Raw genomic sequence first — 15000 nt, forward strand, 5'->3', positions numbered from 1 at the left:
ATATTACATATAAGGGATAAGAATAAACTATGAGGTAGAAAAATCTATAGGCTACCAGATTTCTTCTTCTTTGTCTGCATCTTTTCCCACATTATTTGGGGTCGATGTTTCTGGCCAGCGTTCTCCATCTACCTCTGTCCTACACTTCATCCTTTAAATGCCCTAGCATTAATTCTAATCTCACAATTTCCACTGGTCATATTGGTTTTGGCTAATTTTTCATGGCCGGATGCCTTTCCCAAAAAAATCTATGCTAAATATAGATTTAAATCTTATCTATAAAACCTATGTGCAGATTTGAAGTAAATACAAATGATATATCAATTTACCCTTTGCATAAGGATTTCACAAATTCCGAAATTTCTTATTTGACAACAAATGCTGAAGTATGGTATTTGCAAATTCGAATTCTGCGTATTTGAGAATACAATGTAACCTTCTCTTGAATATTTTATTTATTCTTAAGTCCAATTAAACTTAGCAAAGCTCTTGGCCTAAGAAATTATTATTGTTATTATTATTATTATTATTATTATTGTTGATATCATTATTATTATTTTTATCATTATTATTATCATTATTATTATTATTATCAATATTATTATTATTATGGTGAAATGGAGCACTATTATTATTATTATTATTATTATTATTATTATCTCCGCCAACGAAATTGGAAGGAGGTTATGTTTTCGCCCCTGTTTTTGTGTTTGTTTGTTTGTTTGTGAACAGCTTCCTGGTCATGATTTTAATCGTAATAAAACTTGCAGGGATTAACTGTTATATAAAATATAAGATATAAGATATTAAATTTTGTATATAAGATAATATTGGGAAATTGGATCTGTTTACCACTTGGATGGGTGACCACTAAAACGCGATTGTGCCATAGAAGGCTCTGGAAGTATAAGAATCTCTGTCTTATGTACTGTATATATATATGTATGTATATGTGTAGTTTCCCCATACCAATAAATAACTGATATACGAATTCCGCAGAAAAATCCCAATTATTGTTATGCAATTTATAATTCCTCAGTGGTCGAATAGGCCTAGCGATGATGCCCGGTTCACTGGAGGCTCGTGAAAAGACTTCAACCTCTGTTGGATATTCAGGTACCTCAAATAATAATAATAATAATAATAATACAATTGATACCGCTACAATCACTTTAGGGTTGTGGTGGCCGATGTGGTAACGTCCCTGACTAGTGAGAGCCATACTGGGGTTCGAGTCCCGCTCAAACTCGTTAGTTCCTTTGGTCGCTGCAACTTCACTATCCATGTGAACTAAGGATCGGGGTTTTGGGGGAGCCCCTAGGTCTATCTGCTGAGTCATCAGTAGTCATTTCCTGGCCCTCCTTGGTCCTAGCTTGGGTGGAGAAGGGGATTGAACGCTGATCATATGTATATATGGTCAGTCTCTAGAGTCTAGAGCATTGTCTTTTGCCTCTGCCATTCATGAGCGGCCTTTAAACTTTAAACCCTTTCTCGAAAAAATGCGGTAAGAAATTAATAACTTGAGGATTATGATGATGCTAATGATTGCCCATTGACGAATTACTACAGTCATAAGGTTTAGATGTTTCTTGTAATAAATTGCAAAATTATTACGAAAATTAAAAAATATTTCAAATTAAAATGTGCACCAAATTTGACAGCATGTCCTTCTTATGCTACTTTATACTTTATTACGAACTATTCATTTCCATAAATAAACTATTACTTTCAGATTTTATCGTGTTTTTTTTTCTAATAAACAATAAAAACTCATGATTGAGATTATACCGTATATCGATTCAAAATGAATGAATAATAGTTTGACTAAAACTTACCTTATTTTATCCCAAATATTGTATACACTCTTTGACCTTGAATAGCTGATAAACGTTTTTTCTATTTCAGATTTGATTTTGGAGTAAGAATGGCGGATATTAGGCTTACGATCGAGCAAAAAAAAAAATATGAAAATATTCTGGAAATGTGAATATAAAGCTCAAGTACAAAGACGATTTACGAGTGAAAATTATTATTATCATTATTATTATTATTATTATTACTTGCTAAGCTACAACCGTAGTTGGAAAAGCAGGATGCTATAACCCCAGGGGGCTCCAACAGGGAAAATAGCCCAGTGAGTAAAGGAAAAAAGGCAAAATAAAATATTTTAAAAAGAGTAACAGCATTAGAATAAACATCTCCTATTTAAACTATATAAACTTTAACAAAACAAGAGGAAGAGAAATTCGATAGAATAGTGTGCCTGAGTGTACCCTCAAGCAAGATAACTCTAACCCAAGACAGTGGAAGACCATGGTACAGAGGCTATGGCACTACCCAATACTAGAGAACAATGATTTGATGTTGGAGTGCCCTTCTCGTAGAAGAGCTGCTTACCATGGCTAAAGAGTCTTTTCTACCCTTGGCAAAAGAAAAGTGGGCATTGAACATTTACAATCCAGTAGTTAACCCCTTGGGTGAAGAAGAATTGTTTGGTAATCTCAGTGTTGGCAGGTGTATGACAGAGGAGAATATGTAAAGAATAGGCCAGACTATTCGGTGTTTGTGTAGACAAGAGGAAAATGAACCGTAACCAGAGAGAAGGACCCAATGTAGTACTGTCTGGCCAGCCAAAAGACCCTATAACTCTCTAGTGGTAGTATCTCAACGGGTGGCTGGTGCCCTGGCCAACCTACTACCTATAAGCCCTAACACTTGTCACCATTTCACGAATGGTAGATAACTTTGACGAACTTAGGGAGTCAATTGAAGAAGAATGTGCTCAGATTCCGAGAGAAATGCTACTAACATTTTTTAGTTCCATATTTTCACGAGACGAAAAGTGTATTCAGCAGAACGGCAACCAGTTTGAACACTTTATGTGAGCTGATCTTTTTATTTGAACACCCTCAAATTGCCCCATGTTTCCTTACTTTTTCACTGTGAACTCTAAGAATCTTTCATTGTGCATTGTTTCTCTCCGTGAATCTGTTTTCCACGTTATTATCAATAAATTGATCAATTTGCAGCAATCCAAAGAGCTTATACATTACTTTGGGACACCCTGTATTAAATAGGGAACACTAAAACTCATCTAATGTTTATTTAGCCCCCCCATGTCTTTACATAACAAGCAGTTATATCCTTTAACAATCCAATGTTCATGTAAACAAACAACCGGTTCAAACCGGTAACGGCTAACGTTGAAGGCACAGGCCGAGACTTGTTATGTCAATGCACGATAATCTACGGTTTTTTTTTTTTGGTCAATCTAAACAAGATCACATTGACGCTTAGTTACTTATAAGAGGTGGGTGTGTCTTCGCAAGTGGTCCGAGTCTCGTTTTCCCTGTGTAATTTGTTTTATTATAATGTGTTTATTATCGCTTTCATATAACGAAAACGTAATTTGTTAATCGATTGCTTTAATACAGTGGATAATGTCATTGTAGATGTTAAAGAGAGTTCGTTATCGTATATGTATCTATATATACATGCATTAGCATACGGATTGATTCAGTTCTTGCTTAGTGTTTGTTTGTGACCTGATCTCGTAATGTTATATTAAATAAGCGTTCTTTCCCTTATAGTTTATGAAGTGTTTTATCAAAGTGTTAAGATTTCTTGTTGCTTATTAAGTGTTTTCATGAAATTACAACGATTTTCAATCGCATTTTATGAAAGTTATTCAAAACCGCGTGAATTTATAATAAATAAAAAATGCTTTATTAATGTTCTAAGATTCCGTGGATGTTAAGCAATGAAATTAAGTGTTGATTTCAACATTCCTCGATGATAATTATAATTAATTAGTATTGTTTTTAAATTGTCTTAATTCCGGTAATAAATAACTTATACCATTTTAAATTTTGCTTTCTCAGGGAGCTATGTTATATTATAAATAAGTTCCGGTTTTTATTTTCACATTAAAGTAGTTTTTTTGTAGTACTGTTCACGTTGATGTTATATATACAGTATAAAGATATTTAACTAGATTGATGTTCATTTTTGTTGAATTGCAAGACCAGACGCTTATTAAATTTATCTAATTTTTTAGTTATTGTAATCAAGATATCAGTGCTGTTGCTAATCTGTGGCTATTAAAAAATCGTTAGAATTTCGAAGTTGTTAATCTAAATTATGGGAAAGTTCCTCTTATTAGTTTATTTTCATTTCGAAATTTTGAAGAGAAGTATTGAGATCCCAACGCCGCTTGCTACCAACCTTGCCGCTACCACTGCAGTGTTGCCGTCTCGGTGTTCTTAGTTTCTGCATCTGGAGTCTTTGTTTTTTTTTTCTTTGTTTTTTTCAAAGACGGTATTGAGTTTGGGAGGGGTGTGTGATTAAAAAACGATATATCGCGCGATGAAGTGTTACAATTGAAGAGCCTGAATTCTGTTGTCTATAGAGTTTAATCCAACTCGAAATGATGACGGAAACGGCAACAGCGCATCCGTCGTCATGATTCCAGATGGGCCACTGACCGGTAAGTACCTGAAGATGCAAATGTTTAGGTATTATTGTTAGGATATTGTAATTTGGGTTTTTTTTTATTTAAGTATAATTGTAGTTAATATGACCTTGTCATAGCTAGTTGTATGGCCTTAGTAAGACTTTTTTTTTTTTTTGTATGCGTATGATTGTAAATTAAAGGGACGTATACTAGGCTTATGTGGAATTTGACCATGAAAACGTACTGTATTGTAGAGAATAAAATACGTAATATTTTATATAGATTCCGGGATATTATAGTTATTGCTGGACAGAATATTTTCAGGAAAATATCATTTCATAGTTAGGAAGGATTTAGTCTTCGTATGCTTGGATACATGTTTGATATGTATACAAACATATTTAGGTTACAATTTGGTTGTATTTTGATAAATGTATTTTGACGTAATTATTGTTGGGTTGTTATTTTGTATTTTTTTTTAAGTCTGTGCTTTATATTTCAGGAGCATTTTCAGAATTCTATTTTAAAAATACAATTTTTTTAGCTTTCATAATGTTTCAGGAGTTTTATGTATTTGATTAATGCAACTGTTTCTTGATTTTTTCGTTTATTAAAATACTTTATGTATTTTGATTCAATTATTTTTATAGTTATATCACTACAAATTGTTGGGTTCCGTTAATGTATAATTATACTTTTTTACCATTTTTATTGATAATTAGAATTTATTGGGGGTGAAAAGGGAATATTTATGTTTATTGCTGTCTAAATGCAAGCAGATATCCAATAGTTAAACTGTTGCTCCGAGCTAATTATGAAGAATGAAATTGAACCCAATGAAAGTTCAAAATCTGATAGACGGTTTTCCAATAAATATTTTCATTGTCGATGTTTCTTCCAGTGCAAATAATTCGTTTAGGTTTTAGGGATTCGTTATCTATGCTCCCGAGAAGTATTAGTTGTCTATCCTTTCACACTGTGACTAAATTGGGTTTACAGAGAAAATCTCTCATGTTTTTGGGACATGTTAATCTGCTGTATTTTGAATATTGATTAGCAGATTGGTTTCCAGCTCAAATTTTCATGTAAACCCTTTAATATTATTTTTGACATTTTTTTTTTTTACTAGACAAAATGATGTCGGCCTACTAGGCTTTGGTTTCCAGCTCAAATTTTCATGTAAATCCTTTAATATTATTTTTGACCTTTTTTTTTTTTTATTATTAGACAAAGTGACGTTGGCCTACTAGGCTTTAGGCAGGGACTGGGGTGGGCTGGTAACGGGCAATTATAAATGACGTGTAGGCCTATATTCCTAAATTTCTTACGTATTTAGCAGTATTATTGCCTTACTTTTCAATTTATTTCTTATTTATTTTGCGGCGCTTTTTTTTCACACTGGGCTGCGTTCCCAATTGGTGTCATTGTAGCATTAATGTGTATTATTGTAGGAACTGATTTCACTATTCATCCTTATCTTATGATAACCTTAGAACTTAAGATTTAGACTTACGCCATGTTTTGTATTGGGAGTCCTGCTGGGAGATAAACATTAGAACAAGAGTCAATAAATATATTTTCGGACGACCAACTCGCCTTCGGCAGTGTTAAACTAGAGGGGCACTCAGTAGAGTGTAGACCTCCACCGCGACAGCTTATTTCTCGAGCTTTTGCTTGACCTTGACCTTCGACCTTAACTTATATTAATTGGCGTGGATTTCCATACACTAAAATAGGAACAAAAATTTTAAGTCTCTTGTGACAACGATGCCCAAACTTAAGGCTGATTACGTGATATGGACGTTTTGCTCGTCCGTGACCTTGACCTTTTATTTTGCAAAATTTAATGATTTCCAGCTCTTTACATGGCAGTTTAAAATCCCTGCAAGTTTCATTACTTTTCGGTTTAAATTGTGGCCGCATGGTTGATGATCGGAATTTTTCCATTTACTTGACCTTGGCCTTGGACTTGACCTTGACCTTCGACCTTATCAAGTATTAATTAGCTTTAATTTTCATACACTCAATATGAACCGAGTCTGAAGTCTCTGTGACAGTGATATCCAAACTTATGGCTGATTACGTGAATTGGACATTTTGCTTGACTGTGACCTTGATCTTTGACGACCTTCCAAAATTTAATCATTTCCAGGTTTTTACACAACAGCTGTTCTCAAACAAACGGGGTTAAACATAACCTCCTCCCAACTTCGCTGGCTGAGGTAAAAATGTGTGTAGACCTATGTTTGTTCAACCGTGAAAAACTCATTATGTTATGTTTCTAATTGATGTCATAGCATTCTCGTATAATGATTGATAGATAAATAAGACGTTGGTTTATCTTATTTATAGGATGAGTTACAAGATATTGAAATATTTTCCAACCACCGGTGTTGCAAAAGTTTACTCATGTCCGTATTTAGATCTAAAATGGAGAAGTCATCACTTAAGCCAGGCTGACACTTGCACGAATTTGTGGCACGCATTGTCACGACTCGAGTCGTGAACTGGCGTGAACTCGTCGTGAACTGGCGTGAACTCGTCGTGAACTGGCATGAAGTGTTCGTAAACCAGTCGTGACATCGTGGCATGTCGTGACGAGAATTTTGAAATGTTCAAAATTTTGTTCATGACAAAATTTTGTGACTGGGTCGTGAACTATGCGCGAACTGTTCGTGAACTCGTCGGGACGATGCGGGAAGTGTGCAAACTAAGCTCAAACTATGTGTGGACTCGTCGTGCCAGTTCGTGTTAATGTGGACAGGTCAGCTGTGATTCTGAGGTGTTTTTTATTTATTTTTTATTTATTTATTTATTCTTTTTTTATCCTCCAGTTCGTGCCATAAAATGTCACGAATTGCCACGACAAATTAGTGGCAAAAAGGTGTGCAAGTGTCAGGGTACCCTTAGGCTACGAAGTCGATTTACATTTCACAAGTAGTATATTTTTCGTTTTTGAATATAACCCCCGGGCAGGGGTTGTATTAAATACCTTCATTACATCTCACGTTGTGCACTATAGGCAATCCTTTTGGGCCTTTGTAATGTGCCTCCGTCCCCTAGTCACTTATTTCTTAGTCTTTGTCATTAGGCCTACGTACTGTCCCTCTTACACCTGAGTGTGCAGTTTCTTTTAACTTCATTCCATATGGCAACTGATATTTTCATCAATTGCACTCCGATATTGAATGGATTCCTCCCCCCCCCCAATTCTGTGAATGAATTAGTCAACCATTATTATTATTATTATTATTATTATTAGTTAAGCTACAACCCTAGTTAGAAAAGCAAGATGCTGTAAGCCCAATGGCTCTGACAGGGAAAAATAGCCCATAGTGAAAGGAATATATATTTACGAATATGGTATTCTATTCATCTCTCCTCTAAAATAAAAAAAATTATTGGTAATCTCAGTGTTGTCAGGTGTATGAGGATAGAGGAGAATGTGAAGAGAATAGGTCAGGATATTCGGTGTATGTGTAGGAAAGACAAAATGAACCGTAACCAGAGAGGGATCCAATGTGGTACTGTCTCTCCCACTTTTCTTTGTATGTGTAGGAAAGACTTAATGCAAGAGTCCGTGGTTTGCACCTTCTGTGCAAAGTCGCTTTAATAGGCGTAGCAATATTGTCTAACCAATCAAAGGACCCATTAATTCTCTTGCGGTAGTATCTCAACGAGGGCCTGATGCCTTGGGGATGTAATGTTCATTTATTATTTCTAAAGTTCTTGATCATCTCCCATTTCTTATTTATTATTACCTATCTTTATTCTCGGATAATATATGCTACCATAGTTTTATTCTTGTAAGTTTCCATCTACGTTTTCATTTTATCATATTGCTATTTCTCTTGTACTTTATTTCCTTATTTCCTTTCCTCGCTAGGCTATTTTTCCATGTTGGAGCCCTTGTGCTTATATCATCCTACTACTACTACTACTACTACTACTACTACTACTACTACTACTACTACTACTACTACTACTATTAATAATAATAATGATGATGATGACAACAACAACAACAATAATAATAATAATAATAATAATAATAATAATAATAATAATAATAATTAAGACGACAGCACCAAAACAAATTTCGGAAAGGGGTCCAACAGATGTGAACATACCAAACCCTGGCCTTGTGGGACACCCCTGTCTCGTCGTATTTTCCCAAAAGTACAGGAACCACCTGACACATTTACACCGTTGGGACCCTCTTGGACATAGATAGATGGGGGAAATGGGACATGGTCCCATTTCTTTCAGATAGATAGAGGAGAGGATTAAACAACGGGAATAACTTATTTTTTTAGGAAAATAAGATGATATTCAAGGAGGAAGTGTGTGCAAGTGTTCATACCATGAATATGATTATTACATAATTCATCATTATATAGAGAGAAGATGCAAGCCAGCTTTTATATTAAGGTGGCTTAAGGAGCGAAGACAATTAAACCCCTATTTATTTTTCTATACCCATGAAACTGGGTAATTGATTTAAGTATATAGAGCTACTCTCATGCCAAATTTGAGAAAAATTGGTTAGTATATATATATATATATATATATATATATATATATATATATATATATATATATATATATATATATAGATTGTTATAACTCTTTTTTGTTTGTGCTGTATTTCGGGAAAGTGAAATATTAATAATGAAGGGAAAAACTTTATTTATAACATCAAAGGAAAGAGTTGAACCAGAATGAAAGTTGATTTTGGAAAACGCTCTATCTTTATACCAATCATTGATTCAATATTATTTTTGTATTTACATATACGTAGGACTCTCTCTCTCTCTCTCTCTCTCTCTCTCTCTCTCTCTCTCTCTCTCTCTCTCTCTCTCTCTCTCTCTCTCTCTCTCAGTTTGATATCAAAATTAGCCTTTAGAGATATACTGATGGTAAACATTTCTTATCGTTGAGTTGATATTGAAGTCAAACGTTTATGGATTAAAGCTACAGGATATGACATGTCATTTAGCGTGAAATGCATTAGGAATGATTGCATATTAATTTTAGGAAATTTTTTATGCCCAAATTACTTATACATATCATGGTGATGTTTTTTCAAATTAAATTGAAGAGCTTTTACAAATTTTCTAAGATGGATCTCAGGCTAGAGATATGGATCCACTAGTACATATGAGTGATATACGTCGTTTTATTATAGCACTGGATAGGAAGGGTAGAAGAGACTCTAGCTATGGTAAGCGGCTCTTCTAGGAGAATGACACTCCATAATCAAACCCATGTTTTCAACTCTTGGGTAGTTCCCATAGCCTCTGCACCATGGTCTTCCACTGTCTTGTGGTAGAGTTTTATTGCTTGAGGGTACACAAATAAATTTCAGTTTCCTTTTCAACATTTCCTTCATAGGTAGGTAGTAGGTTGGTCAGGGCACCAACCACCCGTTGAGATACTACCGCTAGAGAATTATGGGGTCCTTTGACTGGCCAGACAGTACTTCATTGGATCCTTCTCTCTGGTTACGGTTCTTTCCCTTTGCCTACACAAACACCGAATAGTCGGACCCATTCTTTACAGATTCTCCTCTATCCTCGTACACCTGACAACACCGAGATTACCAAACAATTCTTCTTCTCCCAAGGGGTTAACTACTGCACTGTAATTGTGCAGTGGCTACTTTCCTCTTGGTAAGAGTAGAAGAGACTCTTTAGCTATGGTAAGCAGCTGTTCTAGGAGAAGGACACTCCAAAATCAAACCCATGTTTTCAACTCTTGGGTAGTTCCATAGCCTCTGCACCATGGTCTTCCACAGTCTTGTGGTAGAGTTCCATTGCTTGAGGGTACACAAATAAATTTCAGTTTCCTTTTCAACATTTCCTTCATATTCTCAAACCACATATGATACTGCAAAAGGATTACATGAAATCTGCGCGGGGATGTTATAAAAATAAATATCATTATTATTATTATTATTGTTATTATTATTATTATTAATTGCTAAGTTGCAACCCTAAATGGAAAAGCAAGATGCAATAAGCCCAGGGGCCCCAACTGGGAAAATAGCCCAGTAAGGAAAGGAAACAAGGAAAAATTGAAAAACAGTAACAACATTAAAACAAATATTTCCTATATAAACTATAAATACTTTAACAAAACAAGAGGAAGAGAAATTAGATAGAATAGTGTGCCCGAGTGTAACCTCAAGCAAGAGAACTCTAACCCAAAACACTGGAAGACCATGGTACAGAGGCTATAGCACTACCTAAGGCTAGAGAACAATGGTTTGATTTTGGAGTGTCCTTCTCCTAGAAGAGCTGCTGACCATAGCTTAAGAGTCTCTTCTACCCATACCAAGAGGAAAGTAGCCACTGAATAATTGCAGTGCAGTAGTTAACCCCTTGGGTGAAGAAGAATTGTTTGGTAATCTCAGGTGTATGAGGATAGAGGAAAATCTGAAAAGAATAGGCAGGACTATCCAGTGTATGTTTAGGCAAACGGAAAGTGAACCGTAACCAGAGAGAAGGATCCAATGTAGTACTGTGTGGCCAGTCAAAAGACCCCATAACTCTCAAGCGGTAGTATCTCAACGGGTGGCTGGTGCCCTAGCCAACCTACTACCTACTTGAGCAATAAGTCTAGCGTAATGTTTTGATAAGCCGTAGTCAAGGCTTTGCTGATTGTTCTTCAACATAAGGCGAATCTTCATACAACTAACTTTATGTAGAGAATACAAGGGATCACATAGATGTGATAATTGCATGCGTACATTAAGCGGCTTTTTTTTCAGTTTGCTTAACATTTTCATAAAAATATACAATATAATAACGGTATCGAAAATAGAGTTGATGTTAGCGTGTTACAATTAACAGCTTTTTGTCTTTCTAGTTGATTGAAGTTCGTTGTTCAGAAGGAAATGTATAGAGACGAAATTGCTTTAATGATTGAACGTGACATACTTGCTGCATGTGATGTACACCTTATAAATATATATGCATGTATATATACAGTACAGGTACATATGTAATATATATTTATATGTACATATATATATATATATACACATATACACATATATAATGAAAGGTATTTGTAGTTTATCTGTATATATATATATATATATATATATATATATATATATATATATATATATACATATATATATATATATGTATATACATATATATATATATATATATATATATGTATTTATATTTATATATATATGTATATATGTATACAGTATTTGCATATATATATATATATATATATATATATATATATATATATATATATATATATATATATATATATATATATATATACAGTATATCGATGATATAAAAAAAATTCTTGTATAGACCGGCATAGCAAGATCATAGGCAGATAGGAATGAAAGAACATGTCTGAGGCCTTTGTCCTGCAGTAGACTATTAACGGATGATTTATATATATATATATATATATATATATATATATATATATATATATATATATATATATATTTATTTATTTATTTATTTAGTCTCTATTCGTCATACCCTCCATTGTGATCAAATCATTGGTATCAGAAACTTTAAAATTTCTTTGTTACATTAATAAAACAAGCGTAACAACTCTTTTCATTACATAGATAAACATATATTTTCTGGAGACCCAGAAATAATTTCCCACCGGAAATATTTCATATATATAAGTATGTATATATATATATATATATATATATATATATATATATATACTGTATATATTATATATATATATTTTTTTTTAACTGCTCTGGAACATTTCAGCATCCCTGACTTGCTATTGGTCGATGTTCCTGTGAGAGATGGAGGTCACTTTAATCGTTAAGGTTAATTGGAATTTAGGTTTTACAAACCATTGGGATAAATCTATTGACGTTTGTGTGTTGTCCGTGGAAAGGGGATTCACTCACAGATTATCATTTAACTACATTTGATGTGAAATGTTGTGCATATATATATATATATATATATATATATATATATATATATATATATATATATATATATATATATGTATGTATGTATGTATGTATGTATGTGTTTTATTTCTTTATATGTATAACCACATACATGTATATTTAGATTACAAATATGCATATATATATATATATATATATATATATATATATATATATATATATATATATATATATATATACATATTCATATATATTATACATGTGTAAATGTTTGTGTATACTTCATATTATGCTATAATTAACAACGCTAAGAGACAAATATTCCATTTTTTTTATACCATCATAATCTCATCATTAATTTTTCTTTTGTTAAAATAACCTAATAGTGAAGATAAGATTCTAATTACTTGAAAAGCGACAAATATTTATCTTTAAATATTAAAAGGAGGAAAAAGAACAGTTTAATGTGATAAAAATCGTCTTAGAGAGAAATATTTTCCGGACATTCACCTTATACTGCTGGGTTAATTCGTTTACCAATTTACCAAAACAAATAAAAATGCTTTTTGACATGCTTCTAATAATAGGACAGTTCATTTTCCATTACAAATTCCAACAGTCAAGCCATATTGCAATTCAATATACGGCATATTCCTCGCAACATGAATATTGCATGGCTATGGTCGTAAACAAGGGCAGTTGAATTATTTTTGTTGTTTTCTTCAAAAAACATGACGTCAAGGAACAGGGCATTGAACTTTGGTGATCCACATTCTAAAAATAGCTACTGTAAACAGGATACCCATGTAAAAAATATATATATAAATTATCACTTGTAATATTCAAGAGAATGTGGAATTAAATCATTGTAGAATTATATATATATATATATATATATATATATATATATATATATATATATATATATGTGTGTGTGTGTGTGTGTATATATATATATATATATATATATATATATATATATATATATATATAAATTATATACACATATACATGTATGTGTGTATATATAAAGCATCAAGTGTTGCTTATTTATTCTTCAAAATATTTGTTTTTATTTACTGATATTGTATTAATCATTAAGATTTTATTAACGAAACAAAATAGGTCTATCTACGAAGCTATATATCAAATACAATAATCGATATACCCCAGTATTTATCTAATGTCCCTCATAGGTTTTACATGAACTTTTTGTTTATTCCGAGAATATCATGGTCATGAAGTGAAAAACGTTATTTGTCTTAGCGAATAATCACAATTGGTAGGAAAAGATGTTTTTAGTTCCAGTTTGAAAAATAACCTTTAACCTACTGAGTAACATTAACTAAAATCTAGAAGTAATTGCAGGGTGGTGAATATAGTCTAAGGGGTTTCATTATTGCTGAGGTTTTTACAGAATCAATTAGCCTAATGGCTTTCATTACTGCTGAGGTTTTGACAAAATCAATTAGCCTAAGGGCCTTCATTACTACTGAGCTTTTGACAGAATCAATTAGCCCAAGGGCTTTCATTACTGCTGAGCTTTTGACAGAATCAAAAGCTTTCTCATCTATAAATGCCATCCATAGCTGTTTTTCCATTATTCCTCAGCTTAGAGACATTCTTCCTATTACTCATTTGAAACATTTTTGAGCAATATCGATGAAACCATGAACTACGTCGATGAAAGCATAGCAATAATAGCATTATCTATGTCGGTGAATGGAACATGTCTTTTAGATCCCTAGTTTAACTTATAAGTGTCACTGCCTTGAAATTTAACATAAAATTACTCAAAGGATGCACACCAAAAGTTAAGGACATGGTTGGTCAGTTCTGGAATACCCAATTCAGAAGCCTTCCATATCTCTTGGCTGATTAAAATCGTTCTATTCGCCTAATAAAATTTTTGTAAATATTTTATGTGTCCAACAATTTTGTAGGTTTTTTGTGTTTCCCTTTTAGTGAATTAGTAGTATATCTTCATGATGTCTATGATAAATGCAATATTATCTTATTTTTGTATTAGAAATTTAAAATGTTATGGTTCCCGAGATCAAGAAAATGGAATTACAAGTCGAGGATTTGGTTCAAGATGAGGAAATCTTGTAAGAGGATTGTTCTCTTGCCATCTTACCTCGAGAGTCCTTGCGTCATCTTAGAATTTTACTGACATCAAATACCCTCTTGTGATGGAAAGTTTCAAAATCACATACTCATAAAAATCTTTAATCTGCACTGTAATTGTTCAGTGGCTACTTTCCTCTTGGTAAGGGTAGAAGAGACACTTCAGCTATGGTAAGCAGCTCTTCTAGGAGAGAGACACTCCAAAATCAAACCATTGTTCTCTAGTCTTGGGTAGTGCCATAGCCTCTGTATCATGGTCTTCCATTGTCTTGGTTTAGAGTTCTCTTGCTTGAGGGTACACTCGGGCACACTGTTCTATCAAGGTTCTCTTCCTCTTGTTTTGTTAAAGTTTTTATAGTTTATGTAGGAAATATTTACTTTAATGTTGTTACTATTCTTAAAATATTTTAATTTTCCTTATTTCCTTTCCTGAATGGGCTATTTTCCCTGTTAGGGCCTCTGGGCTTATAGCATCTTGGTTTTCCAAGTA

This window comes from Palaemon carinicauda, chromosome 20 (assembly GCF_036898095.1).
Source record: "Palaemon carinicauda isolate YSFRI2023 chromosome 20, ASM3689809v2, whole genome shotgun sequence".
Taxonomy (NCBI): Eukaryota; Metazoa; Arthropoda; class Malacostraca; order Decapoda; family Palaemonidae; genus Palaemon; species Palaemon carinicauda.